The sequence below is a fragment of the Lonchura striata genome, chromosome 2 (genome assembly GCF_046129695.1).
Source record: "Lonchura striata isolate bLonStr1 chromosome 2, bLonStr1.mat, whole genome shotgun sequence".
Lineage (NCBI taxonomy): Eukaryota > Metazoa > Chordata > Aves > Passeriformes > Estrildidae > Lonchura > Lonchura striata.
This window is the reverse complement of record NC_134604.1, coordinates 28,611,986-28,636,746: the sequence shown is the minus strand read 5'-3', so window position 1 is coordinate 28,636,746 and position 24,761 is coordinate 28,611,986.

Here is a 24,761-nt window from a genome sequence, read left to right as displayed (position 1 = left end):
CATCACAGACCACATGAACTGTGTCTCCTGAAGAGTGTGTTGAATGTACACAAATATATGCTTTGTATTTTGAGGTGCCCTTGCCAGAATCCTGCTGTGGCATCTAGAATATAAAATATTTGGCATCACATATATCCCTCAATATTTTTCTCCTTTCAGATGTTGGAAAACTTGCCTTTTTTTACATTTTCAGTACTTTTGAGGAACCACAATTCCTCAGAAGTACTAACAATTTCACTTGTCACCCCCAATACAATTCTCAGCATGACTAGCACATCCAAGAACTATTCTAAGTCTCTGTTTTAAGGCAGAATGAGTTTTCCCATTACAGTGAATCCTGTAACACTGGTTACTTGCTGCCCTATTCTTCACTGTGCTGACAGCTTCCCTATTATCTTGAAGATGTTATCAAAATCTTCCTCAGGATTTTGCTCTCTTCCTCCCCCAGTGGAGGCAGCTTTCTGAGAATGCTGAAGGTTCAATCTATCTTTAATTCAATAAGAGCTGCTCTTACCCATTGCATTTTTCATGGCTTCAGATTTGTAGCATAAAACTATAGTTCATATATATACTTTTCAGTGGAAGTAAAGTAACTACATTTCAAGTATCAACTACGCAGAGGGAATCTTTAACAGTCAGTATCCAGTACAAAACATGTCTTATTTATTGGAAGGTCCATTCATTTGAGTTACTGCAAGAGCAGCTACTGATCCTATGAAACCGCAATCTCTGTAGCATTACTCTTAACCTCTCCTCAGTGCTGTGGATGCTCTGTTGGAATATGCAGCCTTTAATGTGTGGTAGGGGATGTTACTTTTGTATTTTTGCCTCAAAAAATATTGCAGTGTGCCCTTTGATAGTCAGTTTTACTTGACTCTGGCTGAACAATGCTCACCTTTCTGCTTCCACTCATTTCGCCCCCAGTGTACTTGAAGTCTCTGCCATGTCTAAAAACTATTTGCTTTGCTGTCATTTCCAGTAGCTTTTGCTTGCTCACTTAACAAGGGTATTTCAGTCTCTGAATGGTTGTCTGAACTTTTTACAACTAGGAAGGATAGCAAAACAATTTCAAGGCAGAGACACAAATGCATCTAGAAAACACTTTGGAACTAATTTCATGATATGTTGATCTTCCCTGGGCTTGGTAATTTATCTCTGGGGAGCTCCAGACTGAACTAGGCATAGTCCTTTGTGAAGTTTTCATTGTATTTCCTTATTTCCTGTAATTTTCTGTAACTGAAATCCATTGCAGTCTTAATTATATTAGCCACTGTTAAGCATATCAAACCATGGAACTTGGTTTTTTTTCCTTAATAATTCGGAAAATTTAATTTAGCTTTTAACATGACAACATCAGCTACAGGATTAGTAACTGTGATTCAATAATTTAGATAAAAGCTGCTACAGAGCTATTTCTCATTTAGGCTATCCTTGAAGAATAATGAGAAACTTATTTTGTTCACATAGTAGATTATTTGCAATCTGCTTGAACTTTATAGCGGTTAATCGCTGACCTCAACCATATCATGCTGGATCTGCTTCATGACTACTTCAAGACATGAAAGTTTTAAAGATGGTATAAAACAACAAGAAAAAATGGCCCCAAAACCAGGAATAATTTTTTTTTAAAGCTGCATTTCACAACTTTTAAATAGTGAACATTACTTTGAGTGTCTAGAATTTATTCTTGTGTACAAATCCCTGTGAATTAGCAGAAACCAACAATAACTTAAACTGAACTGAGCTTCTGTCTTTAGATTTTCTAAAGAATTTGTCAGCACTCTGCTTATTTCTAATTTTTTGATCATTACCAGTAGCAAAGACATGGATAAAGGTCTACAATGTCATTTGTTCTCTGCTGGTTTTTGCATTGCAATGTCACAGACATTTGTGCTCTTTCACGAGGGAGTACTCATGTCTGAGCAGATCTAAGTAAAACTTTATGGTGCCTGAAACAGCTCAAAGAAACATTTGGGGCTCCTCTAATATCTGTAAACTCAGGCATGAAATTCTAACTTTTGAAGACCAATGGAGAAATTGAATCACCTTTGATTGTCCCTCCCAGACTGCCCAGCCTAATGTAGGATGGGTGGAGCATTGTCCTTGTGTCCTGGTGTCTTGGAGCATTCTCCAGTGAGGTGTGTATCACATCTGCAGTCTGGTCACAGCCTCCTCTCCAATCTACCAGCAGATTTCATCATCAGCCACATTTCACTTTGAGACAATGGGAAACCTTTTCCAGATTTTTAAAATAAAGCACAGCACTCAAATTCCCCAGTATTCTTGGAGCGCCTGAGCAGGATTATAGTTTTAAAATTGGTACAAGCTTGTAGTGACTGCAAGTAGCAACATGACAGAAAGAACTGTAAAATTATATAGTAAAATTATTTTTACTATAATGTTCTTCTAACATATATATATATAAATCTGAGATTTTCATTCAGTGGGCCAAAGCACATCTATATTCAGTGAGATTCACACTGAAAGTTTTTAATTCTTGCAGTAATTTTGGAGGAAAGGGAAGCATGTCTTCTCTATGGTGCTGGGGAAATTAACATGGAAAATTAATATCAGCCTTACTCTTGGAAATGGCATAGCAATGCATCTGTTAATGAGGATTATGAGTTTTTCTAACTCTTAGGGAAATGACAAGATTACTTCTGTTTGAAGATGTACTTGTGCTTGAGTGCATAGGAATCAAGTGGAACTATGAACTCCTAGGTCTGTGCAACTTTGTTCAGCTACATTTAAATACCTGGTACATTTGAAAACAGTGCTACAGCTGAGATTTAAAACTGCATCCACAAAACCACAACTTTACTTCATAATATTATTAAAATTGTGCTTTAAAATCCATATTAAAAATATCCAAGTACTGAAAGCCTGGACACAAAACTGGGAGCTGCTTATGAAATATTAATGTGTGATTACAAATTCATTTTGCCATGGGGCAGCTACATCCATCAGATTCCAGAGAGCCCCAAGGGCCTACATCAGGAGGTGCCCAGGGTAAACCATGAGGAGAACTTTCTTCTACAGGATGTTCACAACATCTGCACAGGAACTGAGAAGCATGAAGCAAAAAAAGGAGAGAAATATAACAATAAATCCTTTATACACTGTGAATTTTCATAGCTTACAAGAAATAATGTAGGAATTTTTAAAAAAGGAGAACAATCTTGGGTTGTCTATCAGATTGGGATGACCATAATCACAATTTGTCATTTGAACTGTGGGCTTATATCCCTAGCTGTTCTCTGTTTCTCCCATTCCCACACCATAGCCTGTGTCCTGCTCTATTTTTTCTGCACAGCAGAGCTGAGCCCATGGCCATATCAAGGGCCACCTCTAACCTAACTGTGATGCTGAGCAGCTGCCTAATCCCTGTTGTACTCTGTGACTGAGGATACAAGAAAAGAAGCTGGAAGCAGGTGAGAGGGGAGAAAGTGGCAGGGGAAGGAAAAAAATGGGGAAAGCTCTGTCCCAGTCAATCTGCAACACTGGAGCTATGGGGCCAGGGCAATGCCCAGAAAACCCTGGGTGTTCAGGAGACAAAGCTGCAATGTCTGCACAAACTCCTGCTCAGAAAGGACAGACTTACTAATTTAGAGGCTAGCACATTGGTCAAAGTCAGAAAAATTTGCACAGGGACACAGAAAAAGGCTCACACCATATATAAAGGCACCCAGCCGTATGGCAAATTTCACATCCTTACTTCAAAGTTCAGACTTTCTTAATGAAAAATCTCTCCCTCTAATCTCATGTTTGGAAACTGATGTTCCAGTTTAGCTAGAAGAATTGAACCATGCTCCCAAAGCTGTCACTAGGTAGATATTTGGCATGAAAATCTTCCATCTGTACTGTTTGTATTCAGCAGAGCATTTCATGGGCAAGTAAAAGAGTATAGCTTTGGAAAGGGTGAGATGTGCCATACCCTGAGCTGTGAAAATTATTCAAGGAGCTTCACGGGACTTCATGGAATAATTTTCAAAGCAGGGGGGAATGAACCTGAAAGCATAAACTTACTTGCTCAGGACTACAAAGAGAACTAACAAAAGAGCTTTGAATAGAATTGCTGAGAATGGTTTCCCAAGCTTTTTTCCTCCAACTCTTAATACTAAACCCTTCTCATCTTGACTCCTTTCTAATGCACATTGACATTGACAGTGGTACATCTTTAGTATGGCTGCTATGATTCCTGCATTTTGTATTTACACATTTAGAGGAGAGGGATTTCTGCCCAATGTAGGAATTTAATACTGGAGTGTCCTCAACCCCACCTATATCCATCAAATCTCTAGTTCTCTTGGGACTCCATACAAATTCATCCCTTATATAATTCTTCCTTTCCTTGCCCTGCTATGCCTGCAGCTACTGGGCAAACATAGACCTAGTAGTTTCCTCAAGCACAGCTAAAATTCTCATGGAAATATCACCAGAAGAGTAGCTCTGGGAGGAGCTAAAAAGAGAAATTGTAAGAGTTTGCTAAATGCTGCCTTGATGAGCAGAGGAAGGGAACCACAAGGGATGAGCAATTGTGTGGTCCTGAGAGTATGTCTTAATTGACCTCACCACAGTGAGAGTCTTCTCTCTTTAAGATAAAAGAAAGGCCACAAAAAAGTCCTACATTATAGGATCTGCAGCTTCTTGTGAGCTGAAAGTGTCCCAGGGAGTCTTCTCATCCAGCTTAGAGCTGGGACAGGTCAAGCTTGCCTCATGGAGGAATGATGGAAAGCCCACTACAAGTTTTTTCTCCCACAACTTCTGGCTTTTCCTAGGCTATGAAACAACATTATTTAAAGAAAGAAAAATCACGAAACACAAAAAATTTATCCAAACTGACTTTCCAGTCACAAACAGGTCAACAAAAGCCAACTGGCATGGCCACTGTGCAGCTCACCATTGCTCTAATTATCTACTCCTCTTTTGCAATTTGCTCAAGTGATCTAATCGTCCCCTTTGCAAAAGGCAATTCAGGGAATGTCTTTCCCTGTGTAGTTATTTATAAAATGTCAACTCAAGCTCAACAGTTAATGAACCTCAACCTGCACTGAGTTAAGGAAGGGTGATTTCATCTTGCCCCAGCCTTCTCTCCCTGTCCATGCCCACTGGACATTAGGAGGTCTCTTATACTATTTGTGCCTTTTCTCTCTGAAGCTGAAACTCTTCTAAATGTGTCAGGAGCATGGGAAAACACAAAAGGAATTTATCTGGCCTGCAAAAAGTGCTAAGCTTAACACAATGGTATCTAATAACAGCCATGCCAGTGTGACTGGCAGCTGGCCAGCATCCATACTGACTCCAGTGCTAAGCACAGCAACACATGCTGGGGCCTCTCTCCTGGGCTAAGCCTGAAGGCTTTTGCCTCACACCCAGCCCACATTGTGCTTGGCATGAAAGAGTGGGGAGACACTGTGAGGTCTGGACATAATGGGATCTCCGTATGCAGGCCTTGCTTTCTCCAGAGTGACCCCTCCCCCTCCACCATTCTTCTTCTCTGCAGATTTAATTTTCTGTAAAGTTCACACTTTCCATCTCAACAGCCAGGATACACAAACATGAGCTCAGCTTCCACCCTTGACCAAAGTAGAAAGGAGATCTTCTGTTATTGTTGTCATTGCAGAGGAAAGCTTCTCAGCTGGGGAGGTGTCAGACCAGGAGGCACAGGCATTCATTAGTCCTGTGTACCACCATCTCCAAGCTGGACAGTCTGCCTGAACCTGGGAAATGGGAGGAAGTGAGGGGAGCAGTTGGAAGATGAGGGCAATCTGGTCCAGTTTGGGAAAAGCTAGGGATTGTTATTGAGCAGCTCCTCAGTTTCAGGCAGACCAGCACCACCCACCTGTCCAAAGTTCAGACCCACCACTCTGCAAAGCCCATTGGCATTCTCTCATTTCCTGCTCCTGGAGGATGGGAGAGGAAAACTTTTCCTCCTGTTCTCTGGATTCTTTCCAGTCAATGAACCGCTGCACACTACATGGAGTGCAGCAACGGTGGAAAAATACCACTGGTGTTTGGAAAGGAGCTAAACACTCCCTTACTTTTGCCAGGACCAATGGAGAAAAGATGGGCTGGAGCTGCAAAACCCAATCCTCTCAAATGCACCAGCAAACAAGAGACATCCCAAAACTCTCCACAACATCCTTCCCCACACTCAGGGACACTTCTGTTGTTTGCTGAGTCGGGAGCGCCCCATCAGCAGACAAATGGGGGTCTCACCAGGACTGCTGGAGGTGGTTTACCAACTGAAGGAACCAGATTGGGGCAGGGAGACTTCAAGGAACTGGTTTCAAATCCCAGCAGAACCCATTTTTATCCCCAGAGAGATAACGCCTATCAGGTGGTTACTGCACTCAGATTTTTTTCAATGAGACCTCAGAGACTGAGCTCATTGCTGGGCTTAGCGGAAAGTAAAGACTTCATGATGCCAGTGGCGAGACCAGAAGTTTTCCTTGGTTACTCTGGTTAAGTTTTTTTCCAGGCTCCCTTCTGAGCAGGTCTGTGCTACCCTGCAGAGGCCTTTCTTTTATGGCAGCCTAGTCTACAGAATATTTCCATACGTATGCTGTGCTTGCTGCCATGGTCTTCTGAGAGGAACCCACTCCAGAAATACACAACATGTTTATAATCAGATCAAACAGAGCAGGTAGTGTTTTAAGATTCAGAAAGCTCAATAGACAAAAGGTTTTCTGAAAAAAAAAAACAAAAACAAAACCAAAAACAAATTCTTTTCTTTCCTGATGAAAGGAGCAGAAATGTATACTTTATTTTCTTGCTGAAAAATATACTTCTGTCAAAAAAATCTCTGCCTGAGAACAATCTTCATTTTTAGATATATCTTTAATGTACAACTTCCTGGATTTATTCAGTCTGGCAATTTTTGCTGCCTATTTTCATTTGTTTCCTCATGTTTTTTCAGGTATTAGACAGTTAGCCTGTGACTTTGTCCTTACTTTTTCTTTCCTAATTTTCTCCTTCCCTCTCCACCCAGAAAAAAATTTTCATAGATCAGAAACCTGAGAAAGTGGAGTATTTTGACATATTTGTTTCTTCTCCTGGAAGACAGATTAAAAAAAAAAAAAAAAAAAAGTTTCTTTTTCCTTTTGTCCTTTTGCTTCTGACAAAACCAAAATCATAAGAAAAATTGCTCTGGTGCTTTCTTGCATTTTCCATGTATGTGTGTTTCTCATTTTCCCTATTTTTTATCTTTTCTACATAGGAAAAAGGAAGAGAAAATGAGCAAGGATCAAAACTGAAATGTGTTTCTCTATAGAAATCAAATTTAAATGAAAATTTCATGAAGTGAAATAAAGTAATTGATTTTGGTTTGATTAGAATTTTTCTTCAGAAGAAGTTGTATGGGAACATTGGATAATTTTAAAACAGATTTTCACTATATAAAGTGGCTTTTTGAGCTAATGTTCCAGAGAAGTACAGCTGGCAACAGGCAGTCTCCAGGACACATTTCACCCACACATCTACAGTAGGAACATACTTTATGAGAGCAATTACCAGACATATAACTCTAACATGAAATCACTGCAAATCACAGCACAACCATTCATTTATGCCAATCAATAATAAGTAACTCTTTAAAGCACAGCAGGAATTTACCTCAAATAGGAGAGACAGTGTGAGGAAGGAGTCCTTTTTTTTCAAGGAGAGATGACAGATTTACTCATCATATTTTCTGAGTGCAAACAGCATGGCAAGATTACAGCTCTTCACATTTAAGGGACTGAAACATTGTCTATAGGAAAGAGATGAAATATTATCAGTAGGTCTTAATAAGGTTGCTCTGAAAAAGAACAGATGGTTTTACACAACTGGATGCACAGCAAAGCTCAGTAAATCTGAAAAAAATAATTTTGGCTAGAATTTGTGTAACTTTCCAAATTAATTCACTGTGGCCATGCTTATACTGCTTCTTCATTCATTTCCCATGAACATCAGAGTGATCAAATTTTACCCACATAAATTCCTGCAGAAAGCACATTTCGACTTGCTTCCTCACATACTCAGCAGTGATGTATTTTAAAGTTGTCTCCAGAGTTTACAGTCTGATATGAAACTGGCCTTGACTTAAGAAAAGCAGACAAAGGCTTCCAAAGCCCATTACCAGAGCTGTGGTGTTGCAGCTTTTCAGCTTATAGGATCTTATGTTACCTTTTGAAATAAGGATCTACAACAGATTTTACACTGTGTGACTGTGATCACAGAGAAGTAAGACAAACCCTGCATTTGCCTGCTGAATTTCACATGAAGCAATGTTCGTTAGAGAATCATGCTTTAGGTATTGTCTGGCTCACTGAGAAAGCTTTTTTGCTTTGTTTAGCTTTGTTTTAAGATATTGTTCAGTAGGCTAATCTGAATTCTCTGCTGTCTTTTTCCAAGCTGCAGTAGCTTGTTCAAGCCCTTCTATTGACGAAGGCATGCTAATTAGCACAACATACAGCAAAGTGCAGCATAAGCTGTGAAACCAAGCATAGCTAGCTAACAATATTTCAACTGCAAAACAATCCATAAGAATACCATTCCTTAGAATTCTCCTTAGAAAGAGAGAGAGATTGAGAAAAGAACAGAGTAACTTTCAATGAGGTGTGCCTTGTAAGGAGACTTGCAGTTCTTGAAGAAATCACCAAGAGATGGAGCAAGAAGCAGGGAAAAGTCACCAACTAAGGTCTCATTTGTAACTTTATGAGCAAAATCTCATTTGCATGACCTAACCTGGCCAGTCTTCAGGGTGAATCACCTTTCTTTATATATATAACAGGGGCCAGGAGGTTTTCTTGGCATTTGAGACAGAGACAGCAGCCACCATTTTTCATTCCAGAGGAACTGCAGAACAAAGCTGTTCCAGAAGTTTTGCTGATTTGGCGGAGAGAGGGAGGGAGGGAAGAAGAAGAGCAGATGTTAAAATTACTATTGTGAGACTTTCATCTGTACAATCAACCACGTATTGAGGATGAGGGACCAGTGAGTAAGAGAGCAGAGCAGAGATGACAAGACCATGTGGGACAAGATTGTCAAAGAGCCCTCTTGTCCTATGTGGGTGTGAGAAATGGAGAATGAAACCTTCTTCCCTCTGAGAAGACACTGGCACTTATTGCCAGAATGAACCACTGCTGTCACTCCAAGGGTGATGCAGGCTTTCCAACATGATGAAAATCATGTGATGAAAGGAGAGTCACCAAACTAACTTGTCTGGAATGCTGAGCCTGACCCTGAGGACTCTTTCGGGCACCTGCCAGTGACAGCTTTGAACACTGGAGTGCTGCCCTGATCCTGTTTAGTTGAGGTGTTAAGGGATTGGTTGGACTTGATGATCTTTAAGGTCTCTTCCAACCTAGTCATTATGTGAATTATGTAAATCTTCCGTTGCTCTTGTCCTCTCTCTCTTCCATTTTCCCTTTAGAGGGAAGGTAGTGGTTGGGTAAACACCCCCCACTACCACCTGAAGAAAACAAGACAGTCAGATTTTTCTTCCATCCACCCTCTGGAGACACATAGCCAATATTTTCAATGTTGTAATGTGCCAGGAGCATGTCAAATGTAACATTTGAGCATGGTGCAGTCTCACATGCTGTGGCTGAGCTAGACTTTACAAATGTCACACTGTTTCGGCACTGGGGGATGTTCCTTAGCCCTGCAGTCAGCTTCACTGAGCTCCTGTGCTCCCTCAGCATAGGCACTCCCTTGGGCACCATCACTGACCCTGATACATTCAAACCCCATCCAAACTGGCCTAAAATTAGATTGGAGCTAGTGCTACTGAATCACTGGTCCCCTCAGAGCACACAGAGCCCAGCAGTGCCCTTCTTGCTGGCTCTCCCAAGAGGTGCAGCGTGGGGCTCTGATGCAGATCGGCACTGCTGCCATGAATGAGCAGCTTCAGGTCTCACCTGTCACAGGGCTGAAGCCATTTGTCTCTATCACTACCCACAATTTTCTTCATCCACCTGCAGAGCACCAGGAGTCCTGTAAAGGTTAGCATCAGCCCAATAAATCCATGCTTTCATTTCAACCATCCTCCCACATGGCTTTCCACCTCTGATTTCTGTTGCAACCAAAGGTGCTAAACACTTCAGTAGTGAGGAAATCATTCAGCTATGTATCTTGGATCTCAAAAGAAAACCCCACATTCAGATATCCTTTCTAAGTGGAAAAAGACTCCAGTTCTGCCAAAATCACTATGCCTTACATTTTTACTTTGTGTGAGAGGTACCAGAGGGTAAAGAAGTGTGGTATTCATAGTTATAGAATGGTTTGGGTTGGAAGGGACCTACCTTAAAGGTCATCTAGTTCCAACCTCCCACACCACTGGCAGGGACACCTTCCACTAGACCAAGTTGCTCAAAGCACTTTGATACACAAAAGCCCCTACCCTCCCCAAACCCCCACCCCACATCTGTGCCCAGACACTTTTTTCTTCTGCCTACTTTGTCTCCAAGTCTCAAAAGGACTTTTTTTATCTCCCAGCAGCACGTGGCTCAGCAATGGAGAATGATGGAGCAGCTCTTTGCCCTTGCTTTTGTGGTGTACCTTTGGGACAGGACTACACACCTCGACCTGTTTCACACAGACCTGTGGGACCATATGCTGCAGCCACAGCTTCCATCCACTGTGACCCTAGGGCGGATTTCAAACCCTAATCTGGGGGTGAAAAGACATACATTCCAGAAAGCATTCCAGATCTCACAGAGCTGAGTTCACTGGGAAAAAATCCTGGACCAAGCCAGCATTAAAGGGATCACTTCAAAAAAGAAGGAAAATACAGGCTTAGTATCAGGAAATATTTGCTAGTAGGGAGCTTTGTTCAAATGCACAGTTTACTCCCAAAGGAAGAGATGGAGCTTCCAGCACTGCAACCAGTTAAGACTAAACCTGAAAAAACTCTGAAGAATAATTTACTTGTACTAGCTGGAGGGATGTATGGGATAGGACAAGAACTCTTTTTTCCACTTCTAAATTTCAATTATTCCTCTTTAACTTTCTTTTCCTGTATGCTTGCTCTCATCAGCTGCTTATTGCAGGAATGAATTTCGGTTAAATGAACACAGAGGAGTGGAAGAGGCACTGAGCTGAGTCTGAATTTCTGTGTGGGCCTGAGTCCAGGAAGAAAATAGCTTCTCAAGGATGGATAATTAAATTATAATTTAATTATCAGCTTAGTATCAAACACTTAAATACAACAGCTATCTGTGCATATTGCATTGCAGCCTTCTATTTTCAGGCATATCTGTTTTAAAACTGCAGCTCTAATGCTGTTTGCAGATGGATGTGTGTTATTGCAGTATAGGGAACTGGAAATTCTCCATATACCAAGCTATAAATATTTCTTTGACATTTATTATCCTCACTTGAGTTCAGGTGCTAAAATACTTGGACTGAAGTCATGATTGTAGCAGAAAAAGTCAGTCTTGGATTTTGCCTTGTTGCTGGCCAAATTATTAAGAAGAGACAAAGGCAGCAAGGAAAGGGAGTCCCTCACTTAGCAGAGGTCATGCAACCTTTGAATCAAATTAGCTGGAGTTTCGACTCATTTAATGATACTACTTCCCAAACACTCCTGCTCAGACGATATAACAGATCACTTCAGGGGGGCTTTTCTTCTCTCTCTCTCTGTGAGAAAGAGTCTCACTTTTTTGTCTTCCTTAGTGTGTGTGCACTATGATTGCCTTTGCGGTCATGAGTCTGAATCCCAGTTTTGCCAGCTGCATTGGATTGTAAACTCCAAGTCATATGAATCTCAGTTTTGATTGCCCTAAGGGAAGTGTTGGATTATGTAAACCAGGAGATAATAGCCCTTATAAAATCCCTCCAATAAAATAAAATCAAGGTGTATGTGTCATGGTGGATTAACAGACTTGGCTTTTCCTTCTTTTTTTTCCTATTTCAGGCTCCTGGTTGCAGTTGACTAAAAACACATATTACCACAGGGGGAGGGAGAGCATTCTGTCATTTGTGAATCACACAGAAATGTGTGATAGCACACTTAGGATGCCAAGTCAGTTAGTCCCCTGTGGTGAAAATAAAACTGGAAAGAAATGGTGAATTGTCTGTGTGACAGCACTCAGAAACTGCTGAGGTAGCAAAGAGTGGCTGTTTGAAACAGGATGTGAGTGAAGTGCAACTAAACTGAGTAGCCTGGCTTGGCATTTGTCTGGGACAAAATAATGGCTGTCTGGCCATTCCCAAAATGCTGCCCCCCACTACCTCTGGTGTATCTATGGATGGCTGTGACCTTTCTGCTGCTTTTTTATAGTCGAACAGAGAATCATCTCTGACAACCAAACATTTTCACCAGAAAACTCTAGCTTGGAGAAAATCCCTGATTTTACATTCATAAATTCAGGATGTGGTGGTTAAGCTCTTCTGTGACACCCAGACAATTAGAGATTGTGCAACCTAGATCACCAGTACTTACCAAATTACCCCTGTGGCCTGTATTGCCAGTGGTACCTCAATATAACAAGGGGAAGCTGAATTTCATAAAGTGAGCCATAGATGGGGTTTTCAGCTCTTTTAATGGGGACCAAACAGATCAAAGAGCAGTACTGTGGAAAGTGTATCAAGTAGCCTAAAGAGCTGGTGTCGTGGTCCCCAAAACCAGGATTCCTGATCAACAGGTGCCTCTGCAGCCTCAGGTCTAGGCTGCAGTGCTGACATCCCAGTCTGAGGAAAGTCCAAGTCTGACAGTCTTGGACCATGGGTTGCAGAAGACAGCAGTGAGGGAGGTGCAGCTCCATGACAGCCAGGAAGGGCAGGTCAGTGCAAAGCCAAAAGTAAATGACACATTTTTATTAGTCCTAAAGGAAAAAAGAAGTGGCAGAATGTTTTTTTCCCCCGCACAATATCTCAGCTTCTCAAATGCTGTGGGTATTTTGTCTCCCTCTTTTGGGGCTGGAAGATAGATATCAACATCCATAGCAACAGTTCTGTCTGTCCATTGTATGGACTGCTTTCAAGACACTTCTGCCAACCCTGAGTCATCCAGACAGTAATTTCCTAAGAGCATGGTTCAGTCAGTGGTCAGGCTACATCTGCCCCATCTCATAGACAAGGCAAACAATGGGACCACTGGCATCACAAATAAAATCTGAAGAACTAAATAACTCTGCCTCCAGCCACTGTCCAGCACTGGAAGCTCAGGTGCTGCTGATGGAGCTACCAAATTTGGCCCTCCACAGTGACATGGTTGTGCTACAGGAATGAGATGGGAACATGTAGGCGTGGAGGAACACAGGGTTAAATGTCCCTAAAAGACAGATTCAGATCTCAGTGCTTTAAAGTGAGACTATGTTAATAAACCTGTTACAAAGCAAAAAAATTATTCAGAAGGGAGTTGATCGTACTTCTAGCATGAGGAGGTTGTTGAATTTAGTTGACAAAGGAAAAGTAAGATCAAGACCAAAAAAACCAAGCAAGAAATGCCATGCTTCTTCAAAGCCCTGCAAATAATTAACCTTGACAAGAAAATATCATAAGATATGGTAAATCCTGCAGGATTTGGGTCTTAAAAATCAAGAATAACCTGCTTTTTTTTTTTTTTTTTTTTTTTAGTGAGATGCTTTTATTTTTTTAGTTCAGCTACAAGTAGTTGGAGTTAAGGCAGGATTTACTTGGAGACCAGATGAGCATTTCATCTGTTTTCTGGCTTCACAATCTATGAAATTACTAACCTAAGAACAGAGTCCTTGAGTTTGACCACATTCCTAGTGGGTGAAACAACTTCTCAAGGTGCAGACAGACCCCCCCCAAAAGCAGTGAGCACCCCATTCTACAGGGTCCAGGTTAAGAGGGGGTATCCACCCATAAGGAATGCATGCTTCATTTGGCAGTCAGAGCACCTTTACTTTTCTTGAGGGGTGAGGCATTTCTATAGGTTAAAAACTCGTGTTTGCACACTCAGATGTTATTTATGACTATTGACATGTCAGCATTAATTCTGAGCTGTATTTTCTCAACTCTAGGAATGGTTTGATAATTTCTCTTGCCAGATTCCTGATGGCCATCTAAGCTTCATAAATAGAGGCTGAAAGCTGTCTTGTAGGACATATTGCTTGGGAAAATGGGACACCCCTGGAAAGAGTTGGAAAGAGTCTTTTTTGGATCACTGGCAAAGGTGGGCCCTTCCTACTAAAATTTCATGAAACCTCAGAGAAATATCCACCATTAGCTGATCATTCTTCCCTTTAGAGTCCCTAGTTCCTGGTCTGAACTCATGCCAATCTACCTGAGAGAACACTCCTCCTCTAAGAATCTCTGATTCTCTCAAACTGAGTCATTCCAGTATGTGCTCCCGTTCCCCTTGGTCCTGACTAATCATCTTCAGCCCCGCCCTGGGCTTCACCCAAAGCAGCCAGGTGGTGATTCTGCCCCTCTGCTCTGCTCCCTGAGACCCAGCCTGGAGTCCTGCATCCAGCTCTGGGGCCCCAGCACAGGAAGGACATGGACCTGTTGGAGTGAGTACAGAGGAGGCACCAAGATGATCAGAGGGATGGAGCACCTCTCCTATAAGGAAAGGCTGAAAAAACTGTATTTGTTCAGCCTGGAAAAGGCTTTGAGTTGACCTAGTTGTGGCCTTCCAGTACCAGAAGGAAGCCTACAAGAAATACAGAGATTTTTTTATGAGAGCATTTCCAAGGGGAATGGATTTAAGATAAAAGAGATTAAGTTTAGACTAGATATTAGGAAAAAGTCCTATACTGTGAGGGTGATGGAATAGGTTGCCCAGAGAAGGCGTGGATGCCCAATCCGTGGAAGTGTTCAGGTCCAGGCTGGATGGAGCTCTGAACACTCTGGTCTAGTGGAAGGTGTCCCTGCCCATGGCAGGGCAGTTGGAACTAGATGATCTTTGAGGTCCTTTCCAACCAAAAAAATTCTATGATTCTATGATCTAAAATTCCATTATTTCATAAGATGCTTACTCCCAACCCTATCCCCACATCACTGCAGCATGGTGGGGCGGGAAGAAGAGCACTTCTTCTACAGGATCATCGGGAAAAACAGAAGAATTTGTTCCAAACATGGGTCCCAAACTTTATTTGTGGTCAGGAAGTTGCCTTTAACTTAAAAGAAGCTGGAGTTCAGTTCTCAACACAGACCACATTTGAAGGTACATCAATCTTGGTGTCATACTGGTGCTAGAACTTTAACAGTATCTGCTGTTATCCTGAGAGAGAAGTGTTTTGTTTCTCTTGACATTCATCCAAATTTAAAAAAGGCTAGAAGGTTAAATAATCCTAAAGCAGAAGGAGCTTAGGTCTGGGGTTAAATGAATAGCTGAAGAATGACGCAAAATGATTTTACTGGTCCAACACATTTCTTTTGAACTCTCTCAATGTCTTCATTATTCCCACAGTTGTCTCCAGCACCGTGTGGCCACCTTCTAACTACATCTACTGTCTGAACAGGATCTCCTGGCAGTTCACAGAGGGGTCAGCTGAAGGAAGGAAGTGGGAAGTGATTTGGTCAACAGAGGCTCCAGTTTATTAACAGCTACAGGTGACCAAAAGAATAGCACATAGTGAAGCAGAGTCTTTATCATGCAAGTAACCAAGACATTTTAACTTGATTTACATATAGATTACACTGTCAAGACAGGAGCACAGCCTGAAGTCTACTGTGATTCTATGGCACGTACAAGGACTTGTAAGAAAACAAAAGCAACGATGCACAGAGAAATAAAATGAAGGAGACAAAGAATTGTGTGCTAATCTATTTCTGACCTGTGTAAATATGATATTAAAAAAAAAAAAAAGACATTTTTTGCTCTCAGCTAACCATATCAAAAATGTGGAAGCTCTCACTGAGAGCATCCTTTTGAAACCTGTGAAATCTTCTTTCTGGCCATAATGCTGTCCAACTGTATCAGGGCTGTTTCTTTCTGAACATATTCAGCTGACTCAGTAAAGTGCAGGGCTTTAAAAATTCCTCCTAAGGGGAGATCTGCAGCTACACAGACTCTCTTTGGCTACAGGAAACTACTGGGGGAAAGTATCCGAGAAACCATGTGCACAATCCAAACGATTCAGCACTGACCTTCTAGTGTAGTGTTTATTAGCTCTTAACTATTAGCATTTGCTCAGTGTGCTTCATTGGGTGAGACTGACATAATCCAAGAGTGTGGTGTGGCATCTGGATGATGTTATCACACATACTCTTGCGTGCGCAATCACATTCATCCACAGCTGCGTGTGCGCGCACGCACAGAGATCTACCAGCACAGCTCAAAAGGCTTTTCTTTCTCCAATGTTGTGGGTGACAAACTGAACAGAAGGAGTAGAATCAAAGCCTTTCTTTCCTCTCGTGTTGGAAAGGGCCACTTGCAGCACCATCAGCGGGTTTTGAAAATTCACAGAAAGATACAGGAGTACACAAGAAATATAGAGGGAAACAGTTTTGTGGAGCTGGAGGGTAGCAGCTGTACTGTGTGTTTCTGGTCAAGCTTAAAAGCCAGCAACCTCTGACTTTCCACACTGAGATGGAAAAAGCCCATTTATGTTCATCTTTTTTTGACAGTGAACAGACTAGTGATTACTCCTGGGCATGACCACATGTCTCCTGATACAGCCCTTTGTCCCTTAGGATAGGGCACCACAAACTCAGATGATAATCTACTACATTGCCTTTTTTATCATTTCACTTGCCCTGGGATACTAATGTTACATGGCAGTATTGCAGGCAGAGCCAGAAAGAACACCTACATTAGATGTTGCTCTGATCTTCCTAGGACACCCTTTCTCTCTCTCTTTTAATGAACTGTGCTGACCCTGGGTCACTGTTGGAGTTGTTGGAACAGATTTCTTCCCCCCAGAGGGTGCTGTTCAGATTTATTTGTCCCAGGAAACGGACTAGGCAGAAAAACACCGTTTCATCCCTGGTGTGAATTTATGACAGGATTTGCACCAAGAATTTGGTGCTTCAAAACTTAGAAATCAGCAGCAATGGGAGCTCAGATGGAGGAGTAGATACAGGCCTGGGGGAGAGGGAGAGGCTGAGAGAGGATACTAGAGATAGAAGGGGAGGCTGGCACTCAGAGTAGCTGATGACTAGAAACTGAGATGAGGAGGTGGAGATAAGGAGTCAAAAGTAGGGGAGGATGGCAACAGGACAAAGCCAGGCTGGAGTGTCACAGAAAACCTGGAAGGGGAAAAGAAATTAAGTGTTTGCAATAATTTGATCCAGTGCTTCCATACCAGGAAAATGGTCTTCCCTGTAGAGACACAGGCACAGCTGCTTGCAGAGTCCTGGGCCCTGCCAGCCTCCCAGCTGCTTATGCATGGGGCTGGATGGACACCTCTCCACCGCTGTCCTCGAGGTGGGAGCAGGAGACCCTGGCTCCTCAGGGCAAGGCAGGGGGACCCTGAGCACTCGGGGACCCAAATTTCTCAGGTGAGGTCCAGCTAGGATTCATGGGTCATCTGCTGTTAGCAAATTGGTGCAGCCCTCCTGGGCCTGTTTGTTCCCTTACCCTTCAGTCCATATATAAAAATGACACTTTTTGAGCTGTTTTTGTGCTGCTGTCTCAAGATGAGGAGGCAGGGATGGCTATGGAGACATGTCTTTCTGAGGAAAAATCACCACCACTGACTCCAGCATGTGTTGATATTACTCAACCATTTTCATTGCTATGAAAATCCTGAAAAATCTAAATGCTTCATTCATACCCTTTGAAAAGAAAGAATTTTGATTTTTACATGTGGATTTACATCTTGTTTTAGTTTGAATCAGAATTATTAATATGGTCACATGAAAAATGAAAACCAGAATGAAACCACTTTGCTTGACCCCTGTGATTCTTTAACATTTTTGAGAGCCATGAGCAAAAGAACCTGTCATCCTGATAGTCCATGTGAGAGTAGTTATTGCCTCCTATAAAGAAATTCCCAAGCAGAGATTTTTTAAAGTTTGGTCTTTAAAAAACTGCAGAAATTTCCTAAAAAGTTACATTTAAAGACCATAAGGGTTGTAAAGCCAAACACTTAAAATTTAGGAGGGACAAAAATTAAGATACCCATGAAATTTGAGTCCTCTTGCATATGCACACTATAAAAATGAATTATGAACACAACCATTTATGTCCAGGATCCTCATCTCATGCAATATGCAGATGGAGGGTGCCTTTGGCATGAAAGGGGGTTGAACTATGAAAGAAGCTGCATTCAACCAGACTTTGCAAAACTGCTGAAGAAGACAGAACATTCAAAGTATGAAAAAAGAGAGAGGATGAGAGAGGGAGAGAGGGTCATGCTATGGCTTAGACAACTGAAAACCATTCTAAGTGAGCTGGAGCTCAGCCTTGCTTTTGCCTCAGAGCTCCAGGCAGTGCCTGTCAAATCACTCCACCTGGGGTGCTGGGTGGTGGTCGGTAGGTGTGCACTGCTGTCTTGGTTTGAAAAGATAGGTGTCTGCTAAGGAAGACAGGAGCCTCCCCTGAAATGGAAAATGTAAACCCCCTCCCCCTGAATTATTATAATTTTGAAATTAAGGGGCTCTCAGGCAAAGATATGGGAGAAGGAATAACAGTTCTTAATTAGGGAAGAAAATAAAAATGAAATAAAAAATGCAGTAATGCAAAACAACACTGACAGACTCAGAATATGATCAGACACCCTGTTGGTCAGGATGTTAGTAGCTGTTCAATTGAAATAGTGGCTGCAATCCTCCTGCAGTGACAGGTGTGGTTCTGTTGAAGCAGTGATCTTGTAGAAGGGTGTAGGTTTCCTCTGAAGGTCTACTGGGAGTATAGATGGGCCTGGTCTTCCTCTGGGAATCCAGTGGAGAAGAAAGCTGCTCCTCTGGGAATCAAGTGGGAAAAGGCTGTCTCTGTTGTTCCAAATCTCTGATTATATCCAGGTAGGAATGTTTGGCTCCTCCCACTGGGCGGAGCTTCTCACAAGGTGATGATGTAGCCTTATCAGTGGCTCAAACTCAATGGCCCATTAACAGCAGATGTCTCTGCGGAGGGAGGCTTGGTTGTGGAAGAAATAAAGAAAACTGCCCAATTGCCAGAAGATTACTGCCCCACCTCTAGCAGATGGGAAATAGAATACACACCCCCAGCTACACCTTTCACACTAAGAAAACTCCTCCCTTCTCTGTGTGCCAAGGGTGAGAGGCCAAGCCTCTCACAGTGCGGAGCTGAGCACTGAGTCAGTGGGGGCTCTCCTCTTAAAATGAGGGTGTGCCATGAAAGCAGTCACTTCCTTATTTTGTTATTTATTTAACATTAGGCTTTCAGATGTGTCCCTTGCACGTTCAGGAACCGTGTTGCACAAAAAGCCTACTCATGGTCCGATAGCTTTGCCTTCAGACCCGGAGCTGTGGAGTGATGGGTAATGCCAGGCCAGGGACCTCACACTGAACAGTGAGGAGGATTAAAACAAAACTCTGAACCACTTGTCAGTAACTGAATACCATGCTCTGAGTGAGGGGCATCTGTGGAAAGAGGATGATGTGATCTCACAATAAAAGACTGCAGCACCTTAATTGAGGGATTTCTTAACTTTTGGTGCCAGACTCTCCAATTTTAATATTTTTATAATCAATTTAACTTATGGTGATAAATCAGTGTAGCTCATTTCTAAAGCACGTTAAGAATGTCCACATGTTCAACTGAATCACTGACAAATCATATGCCTTTATGTATGGAGAGATTCTTGTATTAAATTCCTTATGGCCATCAGTTTTGCTGAACTGCAAAATAGTCACACAAGGGTTTATAATAGTTTAGATTCATTATTGTTTTAAACCAGTTTATTCTAAGCTGGTGCAAACTTCTCACAAGCATGTCTCTGGGGAGATTTTGTGGGAGATTTCCAAAGGCACAGCAGTACAAACATTTAACTCTCTGTGAACCAGCAACACACAAGGTTCATAAGCAGGCTGACCTTTTCTTGCTTCTTCTGGTCACAACAGATCCATCTGTAATTGCTCAGCTCTTCTCAAGCTATGTTAGATCTACTTGTTTCATCACATTATCTTCAGGAGGAAAGCATTTGGGGAGCTGTTTATTAACACAAAATTGCCTCTACAGTAGAAAAGTTTCACCTTAGATACATTTCTCAAACATGAAGGAATCCCTGCCATCATGAACCTATTTTAGCTGTCTCTTCTCTAATTGCTGCTCTGTATATCTTCCTTTTCCTCTCTTTCATTTCCCTAAAGTTCTCTTTGTTTTTAATTGGTGACGCTAGCCCAGCCATCTGGAAAGATAAACAGGAGGGAGAGTTTCAGAGGAACAAACTTTGGGTGCTTCTTCCCATGCAGTTCTCACTGTACTACTCAACTTGCAGATGGGCATCTGAGACACAGAGGAGGCCAGCACAGACCCAAGTAGTGGCACATCACCTGGCTTCCAGATGCCCACTCCCAGCTACATAGCAGGCAGCAGCGGCTGCCACAGTTCACGTCTTTGAAAATTATTTTCCTATGATTTCCAGAACTATTTATTTCCCAGTTTGGGCATATACTCAGTGCATGCCCAAATGTGCATGGGTGCATGTACACACACACACACACACACACACACACACACACACACACACACACACTCTCACTCATTCACTTTCCTTTGTCAGTTTAATGACACCCAAACACTTTCCTTACTATATGTTGTCATTCCCTAGCGCTAGCATTACTAGATCTTGTCTCTGACATGGGGATTTACATATCATGACTTCAATCCCTATGTTCCTTATTGACCAGGACCTGGTCAATAGTTAGTCCTGTGTTTTCCCACCTCCCCTCAGATGGATATTCATTGTCTACTAAGAACACCCATGCAAGCCTCTTCTGCTCTTCTCTTGTCACTGCTTGAAGCTGAAACTGCCCAGCCAGTGCACTGCAGGTACCCTGACGCCTGCCACTCCCACTGAGGTGCTGGCAGCTGGTGGCACTCTGGGGTTTGGTGGAGAAGGCTGCTCCAAACTCATTTCCATTTACCCTTGGGCTTAAGTGGAAGCGAATCTGCATTCCTCAATTCTCAATGAACCCCAGGTTGAGCATGGGGGGTGCACAGGGCAGAGCGCTCCAGCTGAGAAAAATGAGCTGTATCCACACTTCTTAATGCAAAAGCTTCCAAATCCAGGTATGACTGAGGGACTGGCATTGCAATGGGATGACTTTTAGTGGGTTGAGCTCAAGGGTTTGGTCTAGCAATATACAGTCCCACGTGTCATCTTTTCAGGTACTTTTATGGTGCAGTAGATTACAAGGAGGGAGGCTATATCCATGAAAACATTCACAGACAATACTCTCCAAGGAGCAAAAGCAATTTGTAATTGCTAAATTATGTTCTCTTCAAAGGCAACAATATTCTCTGCAGCTAGGAAAAAGACTCAGCTGTGCTGTGGACAGTGAACTCGGTATCCAGACATAAGGATGAAATTTGCTAATGACAGGAAAATGGCTCTCCTGAGTCCACAGTCCCCTTTCTGTATTACACCGTGGGGGATGATTTAGTTTCAGTGCATGACAGGTCCCACAAAGGGAATGATGCTATTAACTTCTGAACCAAAATTAATATAATCATATAAATAAAACACACAGTTTCCTGTCTGCACAGTGCATAAAGCTGAAAATTAAGTCTCACTCATTTTCTATTTTACATTAAAAGACCCTGCAACCTAGATGCTTTCTTTTTCCATCTTCTCTCTTTATACCATCTCTACATGCAGAGTCACACAGAGTCAACAAATCAGTTTAGAAATGGAGCTACGTTTTTTATAGCTAAATGTAAGGAGCCCTTGCATAGAGTTAGTGTAATTAGTGATGAATCAAATTAAAATTAAAGGCAAATTAAACAAATAACAATTACTTTTCAACCTTTTCAATTACATCCTGAGTTGATTATACTGATTTGAATTTTGAATGTAGAGGTGGTCTGTGTACCAGCATTTCACTTGCTCTTCCAGGCCAGAAGAGCAGAGCAGTCTCTCAGACTTCAGCAGATTTGCCTGCAGATAAAGAGAGAGAGATCTTCCAGTGTCCTTATTCCTATTACAGAGTAATTTAAAAAGTTAAAATCAAGCAATCACTTCTGAGACAATCTGATGCCTTAATGTCTCCAAAGTTGCTTCTGGAGATCATGTTCAAAATGTTTATTTCTTACAATGATTGCAAGTATTCACCAGATATTTTTCTCTCTCACTTAGTCTGTTTCTTTAAAAAAGTATATGCAAATTGCATACATTCTGGCTGTACAATTTACTTTAAATATTTGAGTTTGCTGTTTAAATCTTTACTGACATATCCTGGAATAAAGCATGAACTCATTTACTAGTGGCATTCTTCAAGTTGTTCAAGCTATTCACCTCTCAGATGGGCATCTAAGTTTGTTATCTGAAGGCAAAGAACTTCTTATTTTCTGATAGAAGGACACTGGCACCTTTCCCTTCCTCATGGTCTGGGGAATAACACACAGAGGAACTAATTCCCATTTGTGTGGTGTTCTATGGCTCAAGTATCACACCTGGGGCCTTAATATGTTACACTTGGATGTTTTCCTTTCAAACCACCCTCCTGCAGTCAGATGAAAACATTAGGACAATTTAGAGGTTCCTGGGAAGCCATCTTCAAAACAACCAGATGATGCAGAAAACTGAATTTGTGGTCTTTTGCAAATTGCCCAAATTGAAACCTCTTAACCTTTTGAAAGGTATACGGAAAATTATGAAGACCTAATGACATCAGACTGCACTGAAAATCTTTCCTTCAAGCATAGACTCAGGGAGATCTCAGGGACTTATTTCCACTGTTCAGATATCACAGCCTAAAACAAATTAGGAAAGCAGAACATCTGGACAAGTGGTTTCAGTCTCTTTGAGGCTATTGATATTCACCTTTTGAAGTGTTTTCTTTCAATTTGCTGCAATTAGTGCACAGAGATGCTGCTTTACATTGTAAGTGACACGAGTGCACAGTACCTCTCTGATTAGTGTGGAGTAGTTCTGTGAAGAACTTAGACTCTAACTTTCGAGTGATTTTTAGTAGGCTTAACAACAACTATGAAAAACTTTAACTTCTTTCTGTGCAAGTTTTGGGTTTTGTTTTTTCCTAATAATGGAGTTCTGATTTACAGTGGAATGAGCAGACAATCTTTGCACTGTGCTTAATTAAAGCCAAAATTAAGGGTCTTACACAAAACTTGCTCTACTTTCCTCTGGCAGATGTGCCAGTCTGAATGCCTTAGGTGCAACCCTCAGTGTTACTAGCAGCAAATACACTTGGAATAGCAGAGGGGAGAATTTTCCTTTCTGGATAGGAAAAAGTCATGGGTCACTGCTGAGAATGTGTAATAAGCCATTTTGGTGTAATTGGCAGGTTTCTGCTCATCACTAGCTCAAATATCTATTATAAAGTATATCAGTCTAGAAGCACAACCCTTTTAACCCACCCTACAGAATGAGAACATCACCATCATCATGTGCTGCTTTGACAATCTTCATGAAGAAGAATTATTTATCTCAGCAAATCTTCATTATCTCTGTCCATACCCATGTGAAGAATGGGACACAGAAACTAAAACAGTCAGCAGTGGACTTGTGTGCAAAGAAAATCCCAGTGAAACTGTAACCTCCTTTGATCCTGTCTTTTTTTTTTCTCCTTTCTTTCCCCCACCCCCCTCCATTCATCTTCCATGCAATTTCAACTGTCAAGTATTTAAATCTAAAATACAAGCCACAGGAGCAGAGTCTCACTACTCGTTTGTTTCACTCTACCTGCAGAAATCACCACCAAAATTCCTCACCTAGACTGACTGTGTTGGTCAGCAGTTACTGAGACTAGCCAGGCTGTTTTTAAGGTAAGCTACTCTAAATTAGGTGCTGTTTTAAGAATCTAGCTTGGCTTATTTTCTGTTATATTAACACTTCAACATACTCCATATGCTTACAAGATGGGTGTGAGAGAAGAAGAGAAACACAGCTGGCCCAGAGTGGGAAGAATGTAAGTTTAAACAGCCTCACCCCTTCCCAAATGTCTTTCTGGCGGCACTTTGTGACTTTCTGGATATTTTCAGTTCTCGCTTTCCTTTACTAAAGCTCATCGTACCCAATTTAATTTTTTATAATCAAAAAATGAACTGAGAATTGTTGCCAGCCCCCTTTACTGCTGCCGAAAGTGCACTGGTACTCAAGATTAAAAAGAGAAAGAAAGGGCCTGTAAGAAACCTTAAGAAGTGACACATTATATATTATATTTAATTGTGAAGATGCTAAAAGTTGCAAAGGAAAGACGTTCTCCTCTATCTCCTGTTTTAATAGTTCCTTTTGATCATTTTTCTTGCAACTATTTATTTGAAGACAAATGTTTTATTGCTTAAAGCCTTGGACTTTTTCTTTCATGAAGGACATAAAGAGCCAAATTTAGGGATATATTCCAGAAGTCATTGCAATAGTTTGCACAATTTCTTGCCATGTGATCTTAAATTACATGCCCCAGAAAGCATATCCTTCCTTGGCTCATTGCTAATTTCTTCCTTGTCCTGGGACAGGCCAGCTTGCAGTTACTTATGATGCTTTAATCCACCCAGCCCACGAAGTTGGAGGCAAAATGGGTGCCACACTCAGGCAGGTTCAGCCTTGGTAACTTGGAGCCAGATTACAGCCATCATTTTTTGCCATGCAATTTAGGTTGTTCCCAGTGGTGTCCCAGGAACCAGAGGAGAAGGGGATGTAGTATCCTTCCAAGCTCCACCTATTAAAATAAATCCTAAGCATGCACCTAACAAGAGCAGCTCAGAGCAGATTTTGTAG